At 41.4% G+C, this 24,468-nt stretch overlaps 2 long non-coding RNA genes across 5 annotated transcripts in view; one reads left to right on the plus strand and one right to left on the minus strand.

Annotated features, from left to right (window-relative positions):
• Window positions 1-24,468, minus strand: part of LOC112428825 (uncharacterized) — an 80,359-nt gene that overhangs the window by 35,228 nt on the left and 20,663 nt on the right. For 3 of the 4 annotated variants that reach the window (XR_003020886.2, XR_011608671.1, XR_011608672.1), the window contains exon 2: window positions 14,129-14,210. This is a non-coding gene — a long non-coding RNA (uncharacterized lncRNA). Of the gene's footprint in view, window positions 1-7,070; window positions 11,345-14,128; window positions 14,211-24,468 lie in introns of those variants that run through there. The other variant, XR_011608670.1, reaches the window with a different exon arrangement.
• LOC139356602 (uncharacterized) overlaps window positions 1-24,468 on the plus strand; it is an 86,111-nt gene that overhangs the window by 9,397 nt on the left and 52,246 nt on the right. The window contains exon 2 of the long non-coding RNA XR_011608673.1: window positions 18,510-18,672. This is a non-coding gene — a long non-coding RNA (uncharacterized lncRNA). The remainder of the gene's footprint in view (window positions 1-18,509; window positions 18,673-24,468) is intronic.

Raw genomic sequence — 24,468 nt, forward strand, 5'->3', positions numbered from 1 at the left:
TGCAATGGCAAGATCTCAATCTCCACTCACTGCAACCTCCATCTAGTGGGTTCAAGCAATTATCCTGCCTCAGCCTCTCGAGTGGCTGGAATTACAGGTGCCCACCACCATGCCCGGCTAATTTTTTGTATTTTTAATAGAGACGGGGTTTTACTATGTTGGCCAGGCTGGTCTTGAACTCCTGACCTCGTGATCTGCCCACCTCGGCCACCCAAAGTGATGAGTTTTTAAACTGAAGGACACTTCAGCTGTGCATGGAGGGCACTTTGAGTGCAGAAGGCCGATTTGAGAGACGGCCACATAAGGAGGCCTCATGTTCCTTCTCCACTTCTGCTGCTTCACTTGACCAGCCAAAAAAAAAAAAAAAAAAGCAGTACTTATGTTAATTTACAGTTGCTGGCTTTGAAGATGGAGGAGGAGGGCCAGAGGCCAATGAATGTGGGTGACCTCTAGATGCTAGAAAAGGCAAGAAATTGAATTCTGTCCTAGAATCCACAAGTTAAACTGCATCCCTGTGAGCTCCTTGATTTTAGCCCAGTGAGACCTATGTTGGACTTCTAACCTACTGTGAGATAGTAAGTGTGCAATATTTTTAACTGCTACATTTGGGATAATTTGGTATAGTAGCAATAGAAAATTATTACAGGCACTGATGCCCATCAGAGATGTAAGCTGTTGTATGGAGTTCATATTAGTGTCCTACGGTCATCTCAGCAAAGTGCAACCAACAGGGTGGCCTAAAACAACATAAGGTCATTCTCTTATAGTTCTGGAGACCAGAAGTCTGAAATCAAGGTATCAATAGGGCTGTGCACCCTCTGTATGATCTAAGGCAGAATCTGTTTCATGCCCTTCTCTTAGCTTCTGGTGCTGTTGATAGTGCTTGGCATTCCTTGCCTAGTGGATGTATCACTCAAATCTCTGCCTCTGTCATCACTCGGCCTTGTCCCCATGTGTCTCCATTCACATCATTTTCCTCCTGTGCATGTCTGTCTCTGTGTCTTCCTGTTCTCAAGAGGACACCAGACATATGAGACTAAGGGCTCACCTTATTGCAATATAACACGTTTTAACTAATCATATCTGTAATGACCTAATGACCCTATTTCCAAATAAAGTCACATCCTCAGGTTACAGGAAGAATGTGAATTCTTGGGGGACACTCTTCAACTCTGCATAGGTGGGTGAGATGCTTCTAAGCACATCATCATATGGCTGTCCCTTGAGAAGTTCTTGCTATGTGGGCAAATTGAAAGAAACATATTGCCAAAGAGCAGCAACGAACGAGTTATTTATTTATTTTTCAACTACCTGATACTCTAAGAAAATCCTGCCAGGCTGGCATCTGTGGGGTATGGCTCTATCCACACAGTACTTCCTCCCAGGGACAAAGATGTGTGGGACTTCTAGGCCCACTGGTTTTAGTAGAAATACACTTGCCCATCATGATGCTATTCAGCCAGAATTGTTACTTAACCACTCACCTTGTAGGAATTTATTTAGGAATAAAAATGTGACGTTCATTTGCTGTGCATCAGTGCTCATAAACGTGTGAGCTAGGGGTCAGCCTACATCTTTGGTAAAGGACCTAATAGTAAATATTGTAGGTTTGCAGGCCATGTGGTCTCTGATGCAGATGCTAAGCTTTGCTACTGCATGGCAGAGTCATAGATGATATGTAAACGAGTGTGTTTGTGTTCCAAGAAAAACTGAATTAACAAAAATAGGTAGCGGGCAAGATTTAGCCTAGGCTCTGTGATTTACTGAGCACCGAAGTAGGCTGATGACTAAACTCTGAAGCTGTCTAGATCATTCCTCAGGGAGCAAATTCTAACCTACATCCCTTGTGCCAGACTATGGTTTTAATCCTGTTTGTCTCTTGGGAAGGCTAAAAAAGTCTACTAAACAGATGCTGCATTAAAAAGTACAGTGTTAATTAAGATACAAAAAAGGATTATTTATTTCCTTTTGATATGAAAAGAGGTTATTTCAGTCTTTTTGCCTCTTAAACCTGTCTACTTTGCTGGGTGGTTTGTTTTACTTGTACTCATATAGGTACACACAGAATCCAGGTGCTCCTTGTCCCTGTCTGGACACTCCCTACTGTTCTGTTAGTTCTGTTTGGAAGGAAAAGGCCATTTTAAGTGCAGACTCAGCACCTGCAGCAGGAAAGGGTCAAGACTGCCATCACCAAGAACATGAAGGGGCTCCAACCTTGAGAAAACCCCCTGAAAAATGACCCAGCTCTCATCCACTCTTGCTGTATTTCACAGCCTTTGTTTCTTGTAGTCTTCTCTTGTCCAACATGGTTCTTCAACACTTCCAGGACAAATCTAGTGAATATTCAGATGATTCTTCTGTTTTTTGTTTTGTTTTTTTCTTTTTTTTGAGACAGGGTCTCACTCTGTCACCCAGGCTGGAGTGCAGTGGCATGATCAGGGCTGACTACAGCTTTGACTTTCTGGGCTCAAGTGATCCTCCCACCTCAGCCTCCCGAGTAGCTGGGACTACAGTTGCACAGCACTACAACACCCAGCTAATTTTTGCATTTTTAAAAAATAGAGACAGGGTCTTGCCTTGTTGCTCAGGCTGTTCTCAAACACCTGGGTTCAAGTGATTCTCCCACCTCAGCCTCCCAATGAGCTGAGGGCTCTATTTTTTTCAGAGACTACTTTATCTTCCATATTCAAGTTTTAGGTTTAAAAAAATGAATTTCAATCCAGGGATTGATCCGTAGCAACATAATATCTAAAGTTTAGGATATACCAAAGTTTTTCCACATGTCAAATAAAATTAATTGTGAGAAATTATAGAAAATTACTATGGAGTTGCAAAAATAAATATAAATTCAAGCTCAGAACACATTCCAAATGATTCACTTGAAACCATAAAATTGCACAATTAACCCAAAAGAAACTAAAAGTTGATCTATATCAGCCCACACTCTCCTTTTGTGGGTAACAGGACTGAGGATCAGAGAGGACAGTAATTGGCTTAGGGTCCCACATCCAGATATTGGCAAGATTCTCCTTTTGCTTTATTATCATGACATTGCTTTTACCACTGTAGGCTTCTAGTGTATGCGAATCAGCAGGCGATGGTGAAATGGGAAGGTTAATGTAATCTAATTAAAGGAAATAGTGGAAAAGGTTGCCTATTGTCTTATTTGTCTCTATGATAACCAATTTAGAGGCATCTGATCATGTCCAGACTTTTAAGGACTTCAACATTTACAGTCGTTTTTTTCTTCTTTGGCAGGGATATAAGAAGACTCAACTTAAATTTCTTTGGTCCTGTAGAGGTACAAATGTCAATCTACAAGCTCAAGTATAGAGAAAAGATACATTTCTCTTTTTTATTTTAGTTACTTATATTACTTTTTGTAAGTATCCTTGCTATTAGATACCTGAATGTTATCCTCCATCAGTTCAGAAATCCCACCCGCAGTGACTTCCAAAGTCAAGACTGAGACAAATGTTACTAGGTAACCAAACTTTCCTTCAGGTCCTCTTTTTTTTCTGTATCTTGCCTGGTCTTGAAGGCAGGAAACCTTCCTCAACTTTATCAATTTTTAAATTATATGTTCTGAGTTACTTTAGAATTCAGAATTTTAATACCCAGGAGGTTTTTCTTTGGCATATCATCTCTTCTCCAGTGCCATGAATGCTAACTGAATTGACCTCACAAATGTGAAAAAGAGCGAAGACTAAGAAGAAATACCAAGGAAAAAATCAGTTGATGATTCAAAACACAAATTCCCCACAAATCCATTTTTAATGTCATGCTTTTATCTGGATCAGAAATACAAGTAACAGGCATAGGTGGAAGGGCATTATCATAACCTCTTCCTCCCAGTGGAAGGAAGAAAACTTCCCAGCAGTTTTCTTCCAGTTTGCAGTGGACATCCATGTACTCAGGGCACTTAGAATGAGACTGGAGTCTCCTCTGACCCATTCACTCCTGTTAAGCTGGGCCTCAGTTTTTGCCTTTAAAAATGTGATGGCTGAAGAACATGATTTTTAAGTAACAGGTGCTGGTGAGATTGCAGAGACAGAAGAACACTTAAACACTGTTGGTGGGAGTGTAAATTACTTCAACCATCGTGGAAAACAGTGTGGCAACTCCTCAAAGACCTAAAAACAGAACCACCATTCTAGCTGGCAGTCCCATTCCTGAGTATATATCCAAAAGAATATAAATTATTCTAATCTTAAAGACACACACATGCTAATGTTCATTGCAGCACTGCTCACAACAGCAAAGACATGGAATCAACCGAGATGCCCATCGATGGTAGACTAGATAAGGAAATGTACATATATACCATGCAGTACTATGCAGTCATAAAAAGGAGCAGGATTGTGTCCTTTGCAGGAACACGGATGGATCTGGAGGCCATTATCCTTAGCAAACTAACACAGAAACTGAAAACCAAATACAATATGTTCTCACTTATAAATGGGAGCTAAATAATGAGAACACATGGACACATAGAGGGAAACAACAGCCACAGGGTCCTACCAGAGGGTGGAGGGTGGAAGGAGGGAGAGGACCAGGAAGAATAACTAATGGGTGCTAGGCTTAATACCTAGGTGAAACAGGCGTACCAAATGAAATAGTCTGTACAACCAACTCCTGTGACACAGGTTTACCTATGTGATAAATTTGCACATGTACCACTGAACTTAAAATAAAAGTTAAAATAAAAGTCAGAGTAAAAAAAATTAAAAATACTTTATTTTTAGGGCCATTTTAAATTCAGAGCCCAATGAGGGAATGCACAGAAAGCTCCTGCATACCTCCTGCTCCAACCCATGCACGGATACCGCCTCCTGGACTATCAACATCCCTATAATTGTTTGTTACGATTGTGGTACATTTGCTACAATTGATGATACATCCTTATCACCCAAAGTCCACAGGTTACGTCAGTAACCATTGGTGTTGTACATTCTAGGGGTTTTGACAAGTATATAATGACTTGTACCCTCCATTATATTACCACACAGAGTAGTTTCTCTGCTCTGAAAGTCTTCTGTGCTCCGTACAATTACCTCTACATTTTCCCAGTCCCTGGAAACCTCTTATCTTTTTAATTTGCCTTTTCTAGAAAGTTACATAGTTGGAATCAAATGGATTGTAGCCTTTTGTGATTGGTTTCTTTTGGTAATACGCATTTAAAGTTCTTTGGTAGCTTTTCAGGGCTTGATAGCTCATGTCTTTGTAAAGCTAAATAATATCCTATTGTTCAGATGTATCTGTTTACTTATCCATTACTTATTGAAAGACATCCCAAATTTTGTTAATTATGAATAAAGCTGCTATAAGCATTCATGAGTAAGTTTTTGTGTGGACACAGGTTTTCAATTTCTTTGGGTAAATTCTAAGGATCGTGAATCCTAGATTGTATGGTAAGCGTGTGTTTAGTTTTTTGAGACTGCAAGAGTGTCTTCCAAGGTGAATGTACTATTTTGCATCCCGTCAACAATGAATGAGACTTCCTGTTTCTCCACCTCCTCAGCAGCATTTGGTGTTGTCAGCGTTTTGGATTTTTGCAAGGCTTATTTTTCAGTACTTTTTTTTAATGTTGCTATTGTTTGGCTTCAAGTAGAATCTCTAGGTTGTCTTGTTTTAAGTGAAATCAAGAAACAAGAATGAGCTGGCATAGTCAATCTGGTTGGCTTATAAAAACTGGAAAACAGGAGACTAGAAGATAGAACCCAAAATTGTGATATTAATCCTATGCACACCTTGGTTACCTATCCACCAACTGTTGTCCTGAATTATGATTTGGTTAAGACATCTACTCTTTCTGCATACAGCATTTACCCCAGGAGAATCTGAATTCACTCCAACTTGAGGGATGGGCTAATTCTATCCTCATTTCCAGTGAGGGTGGAAAGGGTTATGTGACCCAATTTTGGCCAATGACAAGGAAGTTCTGTTTGTGGGTACCCGGGAGAGAAAGGTCCAGATTCCTAAGAAAGAGACACAGGATGAAACAGTCATTTCTTGTGCCTGCTATTATGTCTGAATGAGACACTTAGGATTGCTACAGCCATCTGCAGCCCTTGTGAGGACAAACTAATCACCAAGAATAAAGGATTGGGGAGATGGAAAGAACCTGGGGCCTTGGGTACAATATTTAGCCCTTGGATCAACTTCCCCCAAAGGCATTCCTACTTGACTTCTTGTTAGGTGAAAAAAGACACATCTTTATGGTTAAGTTGAGTTAGAGTTCTGTCATTTATATTTGGAGTTGTCTTCACTTATAAATACTAATGCTATTTTCTTTGTATGGAGAGTAAAATAATTTAGAAGACTTGAATACTTAATATGGGTCATGAGTAGCAGTGCCAGGGAGAAGGAATTGACTTTCATGGTTCTGGATTTATGTTTAGTGAAGGGCAGAGAGGAAGAAAATTAGGAGAAATATTCTTATATTGGAAGGTTGGTGATAACTAAGAATGGCATTATTTTCTGGTTACAATTAAAATTGGATTAATAACATTCTAACTTTTATTAGCTTTAACTCATTCTCTATTCCAGCTATTAGACTCACTTCAAAGACGGAAGGTACATTGAAAGATGGGATCTCATCTCTTTGTCTTTTTTATTCTTCTGAGATGAGAAGTCAACTTCCACTTGTACCCAGCCTGTTCTTTCCTGACATCTCTGATAATTCACTAGTCCTAAGGGACTGAGGTCACCGAGTCCCATACAGACACACAGATTGGATATAGGTCACAGAAGTGTATTTTATGTTGCTGTTATGACAGAGTTTAAAAAACAAGATTTTTTTTCACTCTTCCCTACATATTGAAAGATGTCACAAAAAAAGAAGCCTCTGAAGTTGTGTCCCGGGTGCCCTACATTAGGCAGAGCAGAAGCTCCCCTGTTTGCCACAGTCCTCACCACTCCCTATTGCCTTATGATCAACCCTCCAAACCCACTCACACTCCTTTCCTCAACACCTATTAACATTTGAGTTTGTTGCCTCTATAATCATTTTAAGCTGGCATCCTGCTTGCTCCCTCATTGGAAGGGTTTCCACCACCAAATGCCCTACAGGGTAATGTTCTCATTCCAGGCACATAACCATTTGTAAGAAAGAACAAAACACTGGTGACTGGAAAAGTCAAACTTTAATGAGGAAACGAGCCAAAACATTCACTTTATTTTTACAACTATAAGGAAAAATTTAAAAAGAAGAAATAATTGGAGCTAATTTTTTATTTTAGAGTGGACATTTTGATTTAATTTATTTAACATTTTTTAAAAGTTGACATTTATCTCTGAGAATTATCTCACAGTTAAATATGTAATATCTGAATGGGATCAAAATGATTATAATTTTTAATCATTTTTAATTTCCTGAAAAGAATTACTCTGTATGTTGCACACATCCATTTTTTAATAACTGAACTTGCTTATCCTAAAAGTTTGTAAAGAAAGGGTCATTTGTAATTTTTCTTCTTAATATATTCATTTACAAAAGCAGTAATAAATTGATATAACATGTCAAAACCCATTAGATATAGCTAAGGCACATCCAGCTCTATCTATAACCAAATCCAGACTCATGGAATACTATGCAGCCATAAAAAATAGTGAGTTCGTGTCCTTTGCAGGGACGTGGATGAAGCTGGAAGCCATCGTTCTCAGCAAACTAACACAGGAACAGAAAAACACCGCATGTTCTCACTCATAAGTGAGAGTTGAACAATGAGAACTCATGGACACAGGGAGGGGAACATCACACACTGGGCCCTGTCAGGGGTCTGGGGGCAAGATGAGGGAGAGCATTAGGTCAAATACCTAATGCATGTGGGGCTTAAAACCTAGGTGACAGTTTGATAGGTGCAGCAAACCACCATGGCACATGTATACCTATGTAACAAACCTGCATGTTCTACACATGTATACCAGAACTTAAAGTAAAATAAATTAAAAAAAAATACACGAACTTTTGTACTGTTACATTGTAATATGGAGCTTGAATCACAAGTCATTTAAACCCTATCAACCACCACGAACGTCCACCAAAGATGCTGGAAATTTAAAATGTGTTTGGACCGAAGTATCTTCAAATCTCTCTCTTGTGATGAGTGGATATTCAATCTATGATTTGTGGGGCTTGCTCCAGAATCTGCCTTGGTAATAGAGTAGACTATAGTAAACTCTTTACTAAAGAGTTGGGAGGCCGTTTGAGTGAATGGATGTGAACAGAATAATGGGTAAAGGCTAAGTATGCCTTACACATAGAAATTAAGGAAGGTTTGGAGCACATAGGATGTGCCAACTAGGCATTCCGTTCAGTTGCAGGTAACATAGATCTCTTCTAAAATAGGAGTTTATTTCTCCCTCAAATATCATAAAGTCCAGAGGTTAGTGGTAGAACTTGTGTAATAGAAACTTAGTTCCATCAGTATCCACCTACATCCTATCTTTCTCTCCCTTCTCTGCCATCTGTAATCGCTGACTTTTATTCTCACGTTTATCTCAACATCACAAGAAGTCATCTGTATACCAGCCATCACTTCAGCATTCCAGACAGGGCAAGAAGGAAGGTGAGAAAGACAAAAGAACAATTGCCACCAGAGTCACCTCCTCATCTAAGTATTCCTTGTAGATGCCATCCAATAACTTCATAGCCTTTATTTCCATCTTATTGGCTGCTGTTGAGTCACATAGTGATGTCTACCTGAAGAGAAATTGATCCATGCAGTTTTTGTTTGTGTGTGTGTTTAGGTATATTTATTTTTCCACTTCCAAGAAAACTACAGCACTTTTCGAAAGAAAGGTAGACAGAGAGGTCCAATTTTAAGATGACAAAGGTCCTGACACACCAGCCTGCAGGATCCCATGAATATCACTGACTTATGCACTACCAGCAAATGTTGCCACTCCTAAGTTCTACCTATTCTGTTTCTCAGTATTTATCTATAAATTGACACACTGTTGCGTTTAAATTCATCTATTTAAAAATGAACCTTTTCTTGAACTCTAAGTGAAAAAAATGACTACATCTTGCCACAAAAATAAATATAATAAAGATGAGCAATTTCATAGAGCTCTACCTACATAATCATACCTCCAAAATTCTGAACATGGATTTGTTCTTTGAAATAGGAGCTCAAAAAGTGTAAAAAAATGCTGTTACAATAGAAGATGATCCTTCTGTATCACCAGAAGGAAAAAAGAAGATGCTAATGGGAAATTATTCCTCATAATATTATTTAACTTTTTTTTTTTTGAGATGGAGTCTTGCTCTGTCACCATGCTGGAGTGCAATGGCACGACCTCGGCTCACTGCAACCTCCGCCTCCCGGGTTCAAGCAATTCTCCTGTCTCAGCCTCCCGAGTAGCCGGGATTACAGGTGTGCTCTAATTTTTGTATTTTTAGTAGAGATGAGGTTTCACCATGTTAGCCAGGAAGGTCTGGATCTCTTGACCTCATGATCCATCCACCTCAGCCTACCAAAGTGCTGGGATTACAGGCATGAACCACTGCACCCGGCCATATTATTTAACATTAAGATTGATAACACCTAAAATTATCTCACATTCCAGCCAAAGCACATGTCCTCTGTACTGACGTTGTCTAACAGTTTCATTTACAGATGAGATAATGAAACCCAAGAAGGGCATACTGTTTTCCTGAGATTTACCACAGACAAGGGGCTAGGACACATGTTACCAACCTCTAAGTTTACGATCGTTCTACTTCATCTCATCCCCTTTTATCAACACCAGTACATTCAGGAATTCTGAAGTCCCTGGAACACAAACTTCACTGCCTCAACACTACATGGATTGGAGCACCCATGTCTGGTATTCTGCAAAGCAATGGGTAGACACCGGTTTATAAAACAGATGTGCTGCCTGCCCCTGGGGTGCGCAAAACTGAATGTCTGATTTGTTAGCAAAACAGATCAAAACAAAGTGAATTCCAATGCAAAGCAAATGGCTGAGATTATCTTCAAATACAATAAAAACCAATTGATGGCCAAAAATGGTTTTTTGTGGGTTTTGATTCACTGTTTTCATTCACTAAAATGACACTGGCTGGAGATCGAGACCATCCTGGCTAACACAGGCATGGTGGCACTTGCCTGTAGTCCCAGCTACTCGGGAGGCTGAGGCAGGAGAATCACTTGAACCCAGGAGGCAGAGGTTGCAGTGAGCCGAGATCACACCACCACTGCACTCCAGCCTGGGCGACAGAGTGAGACTCTGTCTCAGAAAAAAAAAAAAAAAAAAAAAAAAAAAAAAAAAAAACCCTGGCACTCAGTTCCTTCATCATCAGAGTGCATTTTTTCTTTTTTCTATACATGTTAGGATTTAATTTAACATAAAGTGCAAAGAAATGTTCAATTGCTTTATTTCCTCATATAGAAAAAAAAGACTCATCTTTAAGTTAAGCTTGATTTTTATTCTGTTATATCATTTAACACATTTCCATGAGTCTATTTAAAGATACGGGCTAGCACATGAAATATTAGCATGTGGCCAGACTGTGAACATTTAGTCTGGACCCCAGGACTTCATTTGCAAGTGTAGATTTCATTAGGTTACTAAGAACAGTGACCACACAACAGCAAGGGAGCCTGTCTCCAGTGGGGAGGACATCCAGAGGAACTATTACAATCACAGTTTCTTACTTTTTTTTTCCTTCTTGAATTCATAAGTCAAAGTTAAGATTTGCTTAAAATGTCACAGAGTTGAGACATTTGTTGAGGGTGAAGATAACTCCATTGTCTTAGATAGACAATTCCTGAATGTGTGGAGATGCTCACCAGACAGGTTCTTTCTGCCCATTGCACAGACAAAACCAATTCGCTGAGACCATGGTATTGCAGTAAAGAAAGAGTTTAATTGACACTAGGCCAGCCATGCAGGGAACAGAGTTATTACTTGAATCAGTCTTCCCAGAGGCTTAGAGGTTAGGATTTTTCAAAGATGCTTTGGTGAACAGGAGGCTAGAAAATGGGTGCCATTGATTGGTTGGATATGAAATCATAGAAGTGTGGGAAAATGATCCTTGTGTGCTGAGTTTATCTCCAGGTGGGGCCACAGGACGGGTTCAGTCATGACTCATGAGTCCAGGTGAGGTCAGTTGATTGACAGAATGCAAAGGTCTGAAAAACATCTTGAGAGACCAATTTTAGGCTCTATAGTAGCGAAGTTATCCATAGGAGCAATTGGGGGCGGCTCAAATCTTGTGACCTCTGACCACATGACTCCTGAGTAGTAAGGATGATAGAAACGATGCCTACATTTTAGCAGAATTCAGACTCCTCCCATGATCCTCATCTTCAGGCCTTTCATCAGTTCTTCGTCCCTGAGCAAGGAGGAATTAGTTTTAGGAAGGCACTATTAATCATCCTTGCTCTCAGTTAAACTATAAATTCCTCCCATGGTTAGCTTGGCCTGTGCTCCGGAATGAGTGAAGATAGCTGGCCTGCGAGGCTTGAGGCAAGATGGAGTCAGCCATACAAGACTTCTCTCACTGCTCTTTTGCAAAGGCAGTTTCAGTGTTTTGTGTGATGTGCCTTCTACTCAACTATCCAGGTTCATTCTTTCACACTTCTAGGCTGAGACACAGGTCCACGTCTTAAGTAGCAAAAGATGCTCCTGCCGGACGTTGTGGCTCATACCTGTAATCCCAGCGTTCTGGGAGGCTGAGACAGGTGGACCACAAGGTCAGGAGATTGAGACCATCCTGGCTAACACAGTGAAATCCCGTCTCTAATAAAAATACAAAAAAAAAATTAGCCGGGCTTGTTGGCGGGCGCCTGTAGTCCCAGCTACTCAGCAGGATTAGGCAGGAGAATGGCGTGAACCCAGGAGGCCAGACTTGCGGTGAGCCGAGATTGCACCACTGCACTCCAGCCTGGGCGACAGAGCGAGACTCCGTCTTAAAAAAAAAAAAAAAGAAAGAAAGATGCTCCCTCTGACCTTGAATTAGGAGGACAGTAAACATATTCAGGACCAACAACTGTCACCCCATCAGGCAGAACTCACCACTCACCTGAAACAATTCAATGCAGCTCAAATTCGAAATCAAATCTAGGTTTTTAATGTGGTACTTGGAGCCTGTGCCTGCCCCCGGAGGCTTATTTCTTACCTGCTTTCCCCCTTACATGCTGGCCTGCAAAGAACTGAGGAAAAAACATCAGTTGTTTGTTGACATTTAAAAATAAAAGGATCGGCCGGGCGCGGTGGCTCAAGCCTGTAATCCCAGCACTTTGGGAGGCCGAGACGGGCGGATCACGAGGTCAGGAGATCGAGACCATCCTGGCGAACACGGTGAAACCCCGTCTCTACCAAAAAAAATACAAAAAACTAGCCGGGCGAGGTGGCGGGCGCCTGTAGTCCCAGCTACTCGGGAGGCTGAGGCAGGAGAATGGCATGAACCCGGGAGGCGGGGCTTGCAGTGAGCTGAGATCCGGCCACCGCACTCCAGCCCGGGCGACAGAGCGAGACTCCGTCTCAAAAAATAAATAAATAAATAAATAAATAAATAAATAAATAAATAAATAAAAGGATCTAAGGCCAGGTGTGATGGCCCAAGCCTGTAACCCAGCACTTTGGAAGGCTGAGGTAAGTAGATTGTGGAGCCCAGCCTGGGCAACATAGTGAAATCCCCTCTCTACCAAAAATACAAAAAATTAGCCTGTTGTGGGGGAGAGTGCCTGTGGTCTCAGCCACTCAGGAGGTTGAGGTGGGAGCATCACTTGAGCCTGGGAGGCAGAGACTGCAGTGAGCTGAGATCCTGCCACTGCACTCCAGCCTGGTTGACGGAGTGAGACTCTGTCTCAAAATAAATAAACAAATAATAAAATATAAAAAGTAAAAATTAAGAATTAAAAAAATAAAATTAAAAATAAAAGGATCTGACAACAAATGACAGACTTCTGGCACTTTTTGGCAAATCTAAGGGATCTACTAACACATTTCTTCAGAGTAACGACCATGGAGCTTTTAGATGGGTGCCTTCATTTCCTGAGGCAGACGCAACAAACTTAACAGCCTGAAACAATACAGGTTGATTCTCTCACAGTACAGGAAGCCGGAAGTTTGGCCGGCAGAGTCACACTCTCTCTGAAGGCTCTAGGGGAGGATCCTCCCTTGCCTGTGCTGCCTCCAGGTCTTCCTGCCTCGGCTGGTGGCAGCTGCACTCTCGTCTCCACCTCTGTCTTCACAGGCCTCCATCCCTGTGTCTCAAATCTTCCCCTGCTTTATTTTATAAGGACACCAATATTTAGATTTAGGGCCCACCCTAAATCAAGGATGGTATGATCTCAAGATCTTTAGCTCAATTACACCTGCAAAAATCCTAGTTCCAAAATAAGGCTCATAGGTGCCAGGAGTTGGGTGTCAGAAGTAATTTTGGGGAGACGCTATTCACTCCCCTAGTGGGGTCTCCACCTTCCAGCATCTTCCCCATTCCATCTTGTATATGGCCAAATTCTCCTTGCCTATCTCATTCACCTATGCATTAGAGTTTCTAAACCTGATTCCAGCGTATCTTCCAGCCCACGATTTTGAACGGAACCGTCAAAACTGAATTGCACTGGGCAGAGTTATGGAAGGCTTCGTTCAAGGCTACTGCAATACGGTAAAGAGACCAGAACTCAGTTTGAGCACAGCTCCTCTGAAGAAAGTGTGTGTGTGTGTCTGTGTGTGTGTGTGTGTGTGAAGACCTGGGGTCAGGGAATTGTAGGCCATCCTTCTTGGTGAATGGACTTTCCCCAAAGGAAAAGTGAACTTTCTCGTATCTTTACGACAAGAGGGAGTTTTAACACTTGGAGCAAGATTCCCGCTGAAGTTAGGCTCCTTCTCTCCCACAGAGACAGAGAGAGAGGGCAGCCCGTGTTCCTGGATGACTGTATTTCAAAGGAATGGCTCCCAGGTCCTTGAGAAAGACGGGCCAGGTTTTTAACTCTGGCAGGAGGATTTGGAACAGATTTGCATCTCCAAGGGGCAGAGAGAAAGAGCCCCAGTGGCAAGTCTTCTAAAGTAAATGCTCTAAGAATAGGGAAACCAGGGACCTGGAGGCAGCAAGAAGAGTTAAACCAAGAGGGACATTAGGGCTGTCTCGGTCTGTACCCATGCCTCTTACCTGAGTCCTTACATTTATTCAAGCAATTGATTTTCACTTCCCAGTGGCAAGCTCAAGGACTATTCTGAGTCTGTTTCTTCACCTGTCAAAGAGGAAAATAAAGTCACTGCTTCGAACGGTTGATATGAAGAGCGAATGAGATGAAGTATTTAAAACACCAAGGTGACAGGGGCATGTGGACCCGAGACCACCCGATCCCACACATGCAGCTCAGCTTTAGGTCACAAATGACCAGAAGACAGCTCTCAAATCTCGTCTGCATTGTTGCCAGTGAAGAAAATCTTTCCCACCAAGGTCATGCCCTTTTAGGGGTGGCTCACAGTCAATAATAGTAATAATTGTGAAACTGCCTTTGCAAAATTATGACTGAGACAGTGAAAGAGACCTAACTTAACTGACTCCATCTTGCTTCTAACCTCCAAGCTGTCCTTGTTCATTCCTAGACTTAGGCTGAACTGACTTTGGGAGAAACTTGGTTTATAGTTTAAACAAGGATATAGTTTTATATAGTTTAAACAAGGACATAGTTTTATATAGTTTAAACAAAGTTTATAGTTTAAACAAAGATGGAAACAGCCCTTTCCCAAAGCAGACCTCCTTCTTGCCTGGGGACTGCGTTGCCTTTGTAGGACTAACATTAGCCACAAGATTAGAAATTATGGTTTAGGAGTCATGCAACTGGAGGCTACAAGATTCAGACCCTCCCTAAGCTGCCCCTAATGTCAGTGCTTGAGACATTTTGCAGACCCTGCACTTGATGGATCAGCTGGCACCACCCAGACTGATCAACTGGCTCACCTGATCTTGTGACCCCCACCGAGGAACTGACTCAGCCCAAGAAGACAGCTCGGACTCCCTGTGATTTCATCCCTGACCAATCAGCACTCCTGGCTCACTGTGATTTCATCCCTGACCAATCAACACTCCTGGCTCACTGGCTTCCTCCAAACCACCAAGTTGTCCTTAAAAACTCTACTCCCTAAATGCTCAGGGATACTGATTTGAGTAATAATAAAACTCAGGTCTTCCGTACAGCTGGCCCTGTGTGAATTACTCTTTCTCTATTGCAATTCCTCTGTCTTGATGAATCCACTGTGTTTAGGCAGTGGGCAAGGTGGACCCCGTGGGTGGTTACCATTGCTGAGGAGTAAATGCCTGACCCCATGCAGCACAGCTCTGACAGGCCATGTGGGCTCCTGAGCACAAACAGAATGTGCTGAGGCCTCCAGGACCACCTCCCAGCAGAACATCCTGCTTTGCCAGCTTTCTCCCCCTTTTCCCATAGATGTTTATATCAAGGACACTCCCAAATAAATGTCTTGCATGCTAAACTCAATTTCAGAATCTCCTTCCTGCAAGAAAACCAAACTGCAATGTGCACTCAGCACAGAACTTGGAAAGAGACACCTCTCAGTCACCCATGGTGACTTCCTCCACTGCCAGGGCTGCCACTGCTGTCACTATTGACCTCAGCAGCCTTTCCCATGCGAGGCCCTGGGTGAAGCCATCCCCCTAGGATTGATAAGAATTGCATACAAGGTTTTGGACAGAAATAGAGTTACAGGTAAGGATGCCTCAGGCTGTACTCTGGCCCCTTCCTTGTTGCTAGAAGCCCAGTAGCACCAGGTCCTCACCTGGTGCTTTCCTGTTGCTCCTACAGACAGGAGTTTGGACACAGGGTCATTAGACCGTTGAAGGATTGACTTGCATTCCCATTGCTCCTGTCGACAGGACGTCTGACAGTCAGCTCATGGGGCTTCTGTTTACAGATTGCTTAGGATGTTTTTCAGACCCCAAATTCTAGCAACTAGTGTGTAGACCCCCCACAGAAGAATGAGATCAGCATGAGAATATAGCTTCTTCCCCTCCCCGGCCCATGGCTTTGCCCTACATTCTTCAACCAATCAACAATTTCTACCCTTCAGCCCACTCCAAATCTCTTCAAACCCTAGCCCCAAATTCCTGGCAGAGACGGATTTGAGGTTTCCTCCCACGTCCTCCTTTGGTGGCCTTATGATTAAAGCCCTTTCTCTGCTGCAACCCCATGCCTCCAGGTGTTGACTTGCTGCATGTGTTGGGTAGGGACCTATTACGGTTACACGGGGAGGCAGTGCCCCCCTACCATCCTCTTTGCATTCTGCCACTGAACAGATGCTTCCTACATGGCTGGTAATGTGGGCCCTCCTGTTTCAAGGTCCCCAGTTCAGAAGTCTCATTTGCCCAAACATGCTGTCATGGAGCCACATTCTTCCCTTTGCTCTTGGAGAATAGACAAAGCCATTCAGCCCAGCTACAGCCTCAAAGTCTTGTCCTACCTCCCTCTCCAGCCTCTCCTCATTCCAGGCTTCCTACACGGCTGGTAATGTGGGCCCTCCTGTTTCAAGGTCCCCAGTTCAGGAGTCTCATTTGCCCAAAATGCACTGTCATGGGGCCACGTTCTTCCCTTTGCTCTTGGAGAATAGACAAAGCCATTCAGCCCAGCTACAGCCTCAAAGTCTTGTCCTACCTCCCTCTCCAGCTCCAGTTCCGTATCTCTCTCTAGCAACACTGATTTTCCTTTAGTTTCCTGGATTTGCCGCTGTTTCTCCTAACAACAATGTACTGGGGTGAAGCCATAGCTTCTTTATTTACTTCATTTTTTTTAATGTTTCTCATTTGCTTCAATTCAAACATCTTGTCTCAGATGGAATGCAGAAGCAGAGATGAGAATCCTGCTGTCTTCTATTAAAGAAAACATTATGCATAATTGCAAAAATATAGTATGATGCTGGTATCCTCAGAGTAATTTTCTTTTGAAAAATGTAATTTTCATAAAAATATTTTATGTATATTCACTTTTAATAGGTTTGTTTTTGTTAGTTTTAAATGAAATAATGAATACTTTGAATATCTCAATGTTTAATATTGTATTAATAATGTTATATATTAGTATAATCATATAATATTGTTATAATAATGTATTAAATATAGATGCACCTGAGGTATAGAAACAAAACATCTTTGGGGTCCTCAATAATTTCTAGAGTGTAAGTCACCAGTGAGAATACTTGAAATGGACAAAACATGACAGATCCTATCAAGCTCAGATGTGGGTGTAGCTCTTTCCATCTCTAGCCTCATTCACCCCTGCCTCCTGCCCCAGTGAATGTCATTCTCCAACAAAGTATTTGAAAAGATATTTCTCTCTTTAAAAAGTACACAGATGGACAATTAGCAAAGGAAGAGATGCTCAACATCGTTAGCCATTAGGGAAATGCAAATCAAAACCACAGTAAGGTTATACTTCACAACCACTAGGGTGGCTACAATTAAAAGACAAGTAATAACTAATGTTGATGAGGATGTGGAGAAATGGAAAGCTTCATAATTCCTGGTGAGAATATAAAATAGTGCAACCACTTTAGAAAAGAGTTGAATGTTCTTCAAAAAGCTAAACATAGTTACTAAATGACCCAGCAATTCCACACCTAGGTATGCGCTTAAGAAAGATGAAAATGTGTGCACACAAAAGCTTGTACAAGAATTTTCAGAGCAATATAGTCATAACAATCATGGAATGAAAACCACCCAAATGTGTCTCCACTTGAATGCATAAACAAACTATGGTCTATCTAAACAACAGCATAACATTCATCCATTAAAAAAAAAAAGAATTACTGATGCATCCTACAGCAAGGATGAACCTGAACAACATCATGGTAAATGAGAGGATCCTGTCCCAAGAGATCATCATATGTTATGTGATTCTATTTGTATGAAATGTTAAGAACAGGCAAAACTGTAGAGACAAAATGTAAATTAGTCATTACTTAGCACCTGGAGGGTGGAGACGGAAGGTCATGGGAGTGGCTGGCAATGGGCACAGTGCTTCTTTTTGCGGGGTGAAAATGTTCTAAAATCAGATTTTGCTGGTAGCTGTGAACCTAATAAAACCATTTAATTGTACCCTTTAAATGCACAGTTATGTGGTCTATGAATTATATCCCAATTAATTTGTGAAGTTGCATTTTCAAACATTAGTAACAGTGAGTTATGTTTAAAATTGATATTTTGGGAAATTCAGATAATGTCCTGGTTAAACTTGAAGTTCTTTACCTCTACATAGCTACCCAATCATACGCTACTAATGAAAACTTAAATCCCATTTACAATTTATTCCTCCAGAGGCGAGCAACTTTGTTAAACAACTTCCTTTTGGAGGGTGTGGGGGGAAATAAAAGCATGAAGCAATTCTCTGTCTTCTTCATCTTAGTGTTTTCAATACCTAAATGTCTAAGACAAGTTCCAAGACAAAACATATAAAACCTATTGTAGATATAGTGTGGACGTCTTGTCAAGTGATCATGTTTAAATGAAATTAATTCCTCTTTCCTTCTCACAGTCTTTGAGTGTGCCCAGGGTGTACCATCATGGGACCATGTTCTTCCCCTTTGCTCTTGGAGAATAGACAAAGCTATTCAGCCCAGCCACAGCCTCATAATCTCGTTCTACCTCCCTCTCTAGCCTCAACTATTTCCAGGCTCCAGCTCAATGTCATACATCAGGTAGGTGGCGTTCTCTAATAGCTGTCTATTTTCTCAGTCTCTTTTACTTCTCAAGCTTAAAATTGCCCGTTCTTTGTTCGGGCAGTGGTAAGGCTAACTGAAGGTGACTGACAGACTTATTCTCCTTTTCTCAGGTCATCTTTAAAGATGAGAGTGATTGTTTGACCTAAGTTAAACTACAAGTCTATGTATAAATCACTGTGAGGCATTTCTTGCCAAACTTTTATGGATAATAGGAGAGATATGGCTGGCATCATCTCTTCTAGATATTTTTGTGTTGATTAGGATGTGATGGCATGAGATACAGCGGTCACTTTTCAATAATAAGGAAAAAGCCAAAGGATTCCAAAACATTCTCTTGATTCCTCTAAACTCCTGTACTAACTCCAGTAACCTCTAGAAATTCTGTCACATGAGGAAAAGCAATCTCTAATGTTTAAGCCATTATGGTTCATTTCACGGTTATTTGCTGAAAAACTCAATTCTGCTTGATAGAAAATATCATAATGGTCTTCCTATTTCCTATTTTTCCATGGATTATACCTTGTGTGTACATCTGCCTCTTCTACTATATTTAAAGTTATTTGGGGATATATTCAAATCTTATTCACCTGTATGGTCTTCAGAGTGCAAAGCAGAGAAAATTGCTATAGCATACTTGAAGAGGCAGCCTTAAGAATACCACGAGTTATCCCAAAATTTAATGAAAACAAAACTAAACAAAACAGCATCACAAGGACTCACTGTGCCTGGTTCTGAGCATCAGTGAATCACAAAATACAATATCTGCCCTCAAGAAGTTCATGATCTTCTGAGGAGAAAATGAATTTTTCTAATACAATTAGTTTTCTGTAAAACATGGCCATTTACAAATAAGTTGTATCTTTTCAATGTTTTCAGCTGTAGCTACAGAAAATCCTGGCTCATCAGACTTCTGCAATGAAGGATCTTATTCTCTCTCTTAGAAAGCCCAAAGATCCAGCAGCAGGGAGTGGGGTTGCTAAGTTGGCAAAGTCAACAGTTCAGCAATGTCAGCTTGTCCAAGGTTCCATTCATCTTTCTGCACAGCCATCCTCAGAATGGTGTCTCGCTTAGACTAGTGGTAAGGTAGCACCTGAAATTCCAAGTGCCATCAAATGAGGTAGGAGGCTCCTCATAAAGAAGGCAGCAGTTAGCTTCCTACATCTCTTTTTTTAGAAGAGCAAAGCTTTTTACTAGAATTCCCCTAGTAAAATTCTCCTTATATCTTGTTCATCTTAGTAAGGTCATAGGTCTATACATTCCTGAACAGCGATTGCAAGGGAACTAGAATACTCCAGGGTCAAGCAGACCTGCCCCGTCCAAGGCTGTAATGGTGAGAAGTGAATCCCTGGAAAACATTATGGCTTAGCTAGGCAGGCTTGAGCAGGCAGTAGATTCTGTGTGTGTAAACAACACTTTTCATGGAAAACATAACAAACAATTCTAGAGTCAGTCACAAGTTAAGTGATTCATGAACACTTCAGAACATTTGAGCACACATTATACCAGATCTCTTCAAAAATTACAGAGAAATCCTTTACTTGATATGCCAGATGTGTCCAAGGCTGACCCTTTGATTCTCAGGACACACGTGCATTTGTGAGCGCTGTAACGGAAAAAAAATAGAAGAATATTTGGTATTTTTTAATACATAAAGCCCTTGGAACTGAAATAGGGATCATTTCAGGAAAATTCAGCTTTCCTCTGAATGTTTATAAACCTCTTTCTACAACATTTATTCAACAGAATTTTATTGATTTTCCAGTATATGACAGGCACATATCTTCATTTCAAAATGGAAACATGAAGATTCACATTGCTAGCCATTTCCTCTACATGGAAACTTTGAAAAATTCATGCCATCTGAAACACCACCTCATCAAATGCATAGCTATTTGCCATATTCCTATCATTTGACTTTCAGGAGCATCGACATATTTGAGAAATAGACCTCAATATGAACAAACATGAGGGGTGAAAACTGAAAATAAAATTCTAAGCACCCAACCAACTGGAAGGGCTCCCTCTTGGCCAAGGGGATTCCAAAGAAACCTGCAAAACTACTTCAGGCCACCTGTAGTCCCAGTTACTTGCGAGGCTGAGACAGAAGAATGGCGTAAACCCGGGAGGCGGAGCTTGCAGTGAGCTGAGATTGGGCCACTGCACTCCAGTCTGGGCAACAGAGTGAGAGTCTGTCTCAAAAAAACAAAAAACAAAAAACAAATTAGTTCAGGCTATGAGTGGGGGGCGGTGGGTTGGACATACCTCATTATACCTTCCTCCCTTTGAAGTTCAGGTACAATTGACCAGCATTAACATTAAAACAGAGATCTCAAGACTGATAGAGCAGACTCTCTGTAACAATAAGTTACCAAATTCCAACCGGACCTTCATATATCACATGACAGATAGCAGGCTCTGAGGGAAATCAAAGTATTTTACACCAAAATGTATTTCTTTGCCATGCTTTAGAATGGTCCTGCACAGTTGTCTCTTGTGAGGGATACTTGCATTCTGTAGCAAATTCTCTTTCTTTACTAGGTCTTTTCCAGAGGGTCCGGAACATTTTAAAGGTCTGGATAGGAAACATTTGCCATCTATTGCCTTAAAGCATAACCAACTATGAGTCTTCATCCACATAATAAGAACCTTGGTCTCCAGAACCCCTTATCTTAAGTCAGACACTCCTTTGTAATAATTCCAGGTCTTTAGATAATAACTGTTTCAACCAGTTGCCAATCAGAAAATCTTTGAATCCACCTATGACCCTCAGGTCCCCACTTTGAGTGGTCCTGCCTTTCTGGACCAAACCGATGTAAACCATACATGTAGTGACCGATGTCTTATGTCTCCCTAAAATGTATAGTATAAAACCAAGCTATAACCCAATCACCTTGGGCACATATCCTCAGGAACTCTTGATACTATGCCTTGAGCCAGCTGTGGTCACTCATATTTGCCTCAGAATGAACCTTTTAAAATATATTATAGAATTTGACTTTTTCCATCAATAACGGTGAACATACATTTTCCCTGTTAAAGGGAATCTTTTAAGTCAAGATGTAGTGATTGAAGATCCAGTTTATGGGGAAAGTTGAGTACTTAGAATTTAGGAAATTGAGAAGTATTGATTGTACAGAGCTGGAAGGAAGGTTGAAGAAGATATTTAACTGCCACCGTCTCAGACAAAATTGCCAGACTATGCCATGTTCAGTTTCCAACAGGGACCTCGCCCACACCTAGCACAACTCCGGGGGGCTCCATTTACATAGAATTCATGGGAATGGACGGCTGCAGATGTGAGTGAGGCTGCCCTGGCCCTGCATCTGCACCCTTGGCAGCCCTAAGCTCACACCTCTGGGCTGGAAATCCTTTAGGTCCCGCTCATCTGGAAGCTGTCAATCACCAGATTTACTGTCTGTCCTGGTTAGACCCTGTTACAGCCATTCCAGAGAGGGTCTCCCTGACCAAGACCCCACCCTAGACTTCCTCCGCCCTCCTGTCGAAATTCTCACTCCCTAACCGGAAGTTAAGCTTTCTTTCTGCTACGTTAGAACACTCCTGTCCTTTTGTGAGCAGATAGTGGAAATGAGCTTGGTGTTCCAGGAACAGGCACTTAGTCGGTGGCTTCAACTGCAAACTGAATTGCTGATTCTTGTTGTAGTCTGCCTCCACCTCCTCATCTCTTGAATTTAATTAGATCCACATTTCACTCTGTTCTAACTGAGGTCATTTCTAGAATTTTGAGAAATTTCTAGAAAATATATAGGGTTATCTTTCATTCTGGTTTGAAAAAGTAGAGGAAAGGAAAGTCTGAATTCATTCTATCTCACAATGTAGTTCAGTGGAAAATGCATTACTTCAGAGGTTGGGTCCCCTTGCCCTTCTCTGGGTACCTGGAGAGGGCTCACAATAACATAGGCAATTTCTATTCCCTCTCCTGCCAAAGAGGAACAACTCTAGGCAAGACTGAGGTTGCCTCTATTTATTTTTACTAAAATATTTATACAAATTTAATTTAAATGCAAATGAGTTCCTTTCCACTTGGCTTCTGGATATCCATGAAGGCAGCATATTGTTAGCAGGACCTGGAATTTCTGGTTGGACAACGAATAATTCCAGACTTAAACAGGATCTGCCCAGAGATTTCTCCTCTCACAGGCCTGATCCATCTGATCACTTTCTCAGAACACAATGATGCTGCATCTAATCCACCGTTATCTTCGTGACAGCTCAGTACTCCATGTCAAACCACCAAATCTAACATGTCTCTTTTTCATTTAACCCCTGATTGTGTCCTGTGTACTTTATACCTGGTGCTTCTGGACACACAAGGGAAAGTCATGCTTCCCTAGTTATCTATTTCAGTTAGGGCTTTCCAATTTCTGTTCTTCAAGCAATAAAACAATAATATAATAAATAGTAGCAGATTCGTAGAAGCAGGCTTTCTGAGCCAGCGGTAAGGAGGGCATGGTGGCATGTGTAGAGGAGCCTTTGTGTGGCTGTTGACCAGTGGACAGTGTCAGTCGTGTGTAGTAAATTGCAGCTCTTCTCAGTAACCCCCCATGCTCAGTTCCCATCCCCAGTAAATCCAGCGAGATTCTTCATTTATTACTTGTCAAAATAATAAAGACAAAATATTTAAAAATAAATATTTGTAATAAATACAATAACATAAGCACATAGTTTAGAGATTTAAAAAATATTGTGGAATATCTGCCCATTAAAAAAATCTGATTTCCTCACTTTCTAAAACCAACAATAAAATACTTTAAAAATGTTTCAGGCATTTCCCAATAAGACAGCATACAGCCAAATCGCAGCCCAAAACTTACTTGCTCCTAATTTCATGAATTGCGGAGACAAACAAAAATAGTAAGTTTTTGAATATACTGAGCTTTTATCCGCCCACATTATTTTATTGTAATCTAATTACACTCTACAATATGTTCAATGCCTCTTTTACAGATGAGGAAATGGAATAGTTAGGAGGTAACATGAATTGTATGGATTTATTTATTTATTTTGAGACAGAGTCTCGCTCTCTTGCCCATGGTGGAGTGCAGTGGCACAATCTCATCTTACTGCAACCTCCACCTCCCAGGTTCAAGCAATTCTAGTGCCTCAGCCACCCAAGTAGCTGGGATTACATGTGTGCACCACCATGCCTAGCTAATTTTTGTATTTTCAGTAAAGACAGGGTTTCACCATGTTGGCCAGGCTGGTCTCAAACTCCCGGCCTCAAGTGGTTTGCCCGCCTCAGCTTCCTAAAGTCCTGGGATTACAGGCATGAGCCACCGCGATCGGCTGAATTTAGAAAGATCTTAAGTAGTACAAGAGCTGATGTTTGAACTTAGAGCACTTTGACTTCAGAGTCTGTAATCTTAGCATGCCTCTACTAAGTCCCTAAAACAAGGTTAGCCCTTGATGAAGAAAGGACTGAGATGAGAGTTCTTTGGTGCCCTCATGAAACAAAATCTAATTCATGAGATGGGGAGTTAAAGGAGGGCAGGAGACCAACGTTTGCCTGCTTCTTCTCCTAATTAAAAGGCTTCTCGGGAGGCCGAGGTGGGTGGATCACCTGAGGTCGGGAGTTCAAGACCAGCCTGACCAACATGGAGAAACCCCATCTTTACTAAAAATATAAAATTAATGGGGCATGGTGGTGTATGCCTGTAATCCCAGCTACTCAGGAGGCTGAGGCAGGAGAATGGCTTGAACCTGGGAGGCGGAGGTTGCAGTGAACTGAGATTGCGCCATTGCACTCCAGCCTGG

Source organism: Macaca nemestrina, chromosome 10 (genome assembly GCF_043159975.1).
Source record: "Macaca nemestrina isolate mMacNem1 chromosome 10, mMacNem.hap1, whole genome shotgun sequence".
NCBI classification, from domain to species: Eukaryota; Metazoa; Chordata; class Mammalia; order Primates; family Cercopithecidae; genus Macaca; species Macaca nemestrina.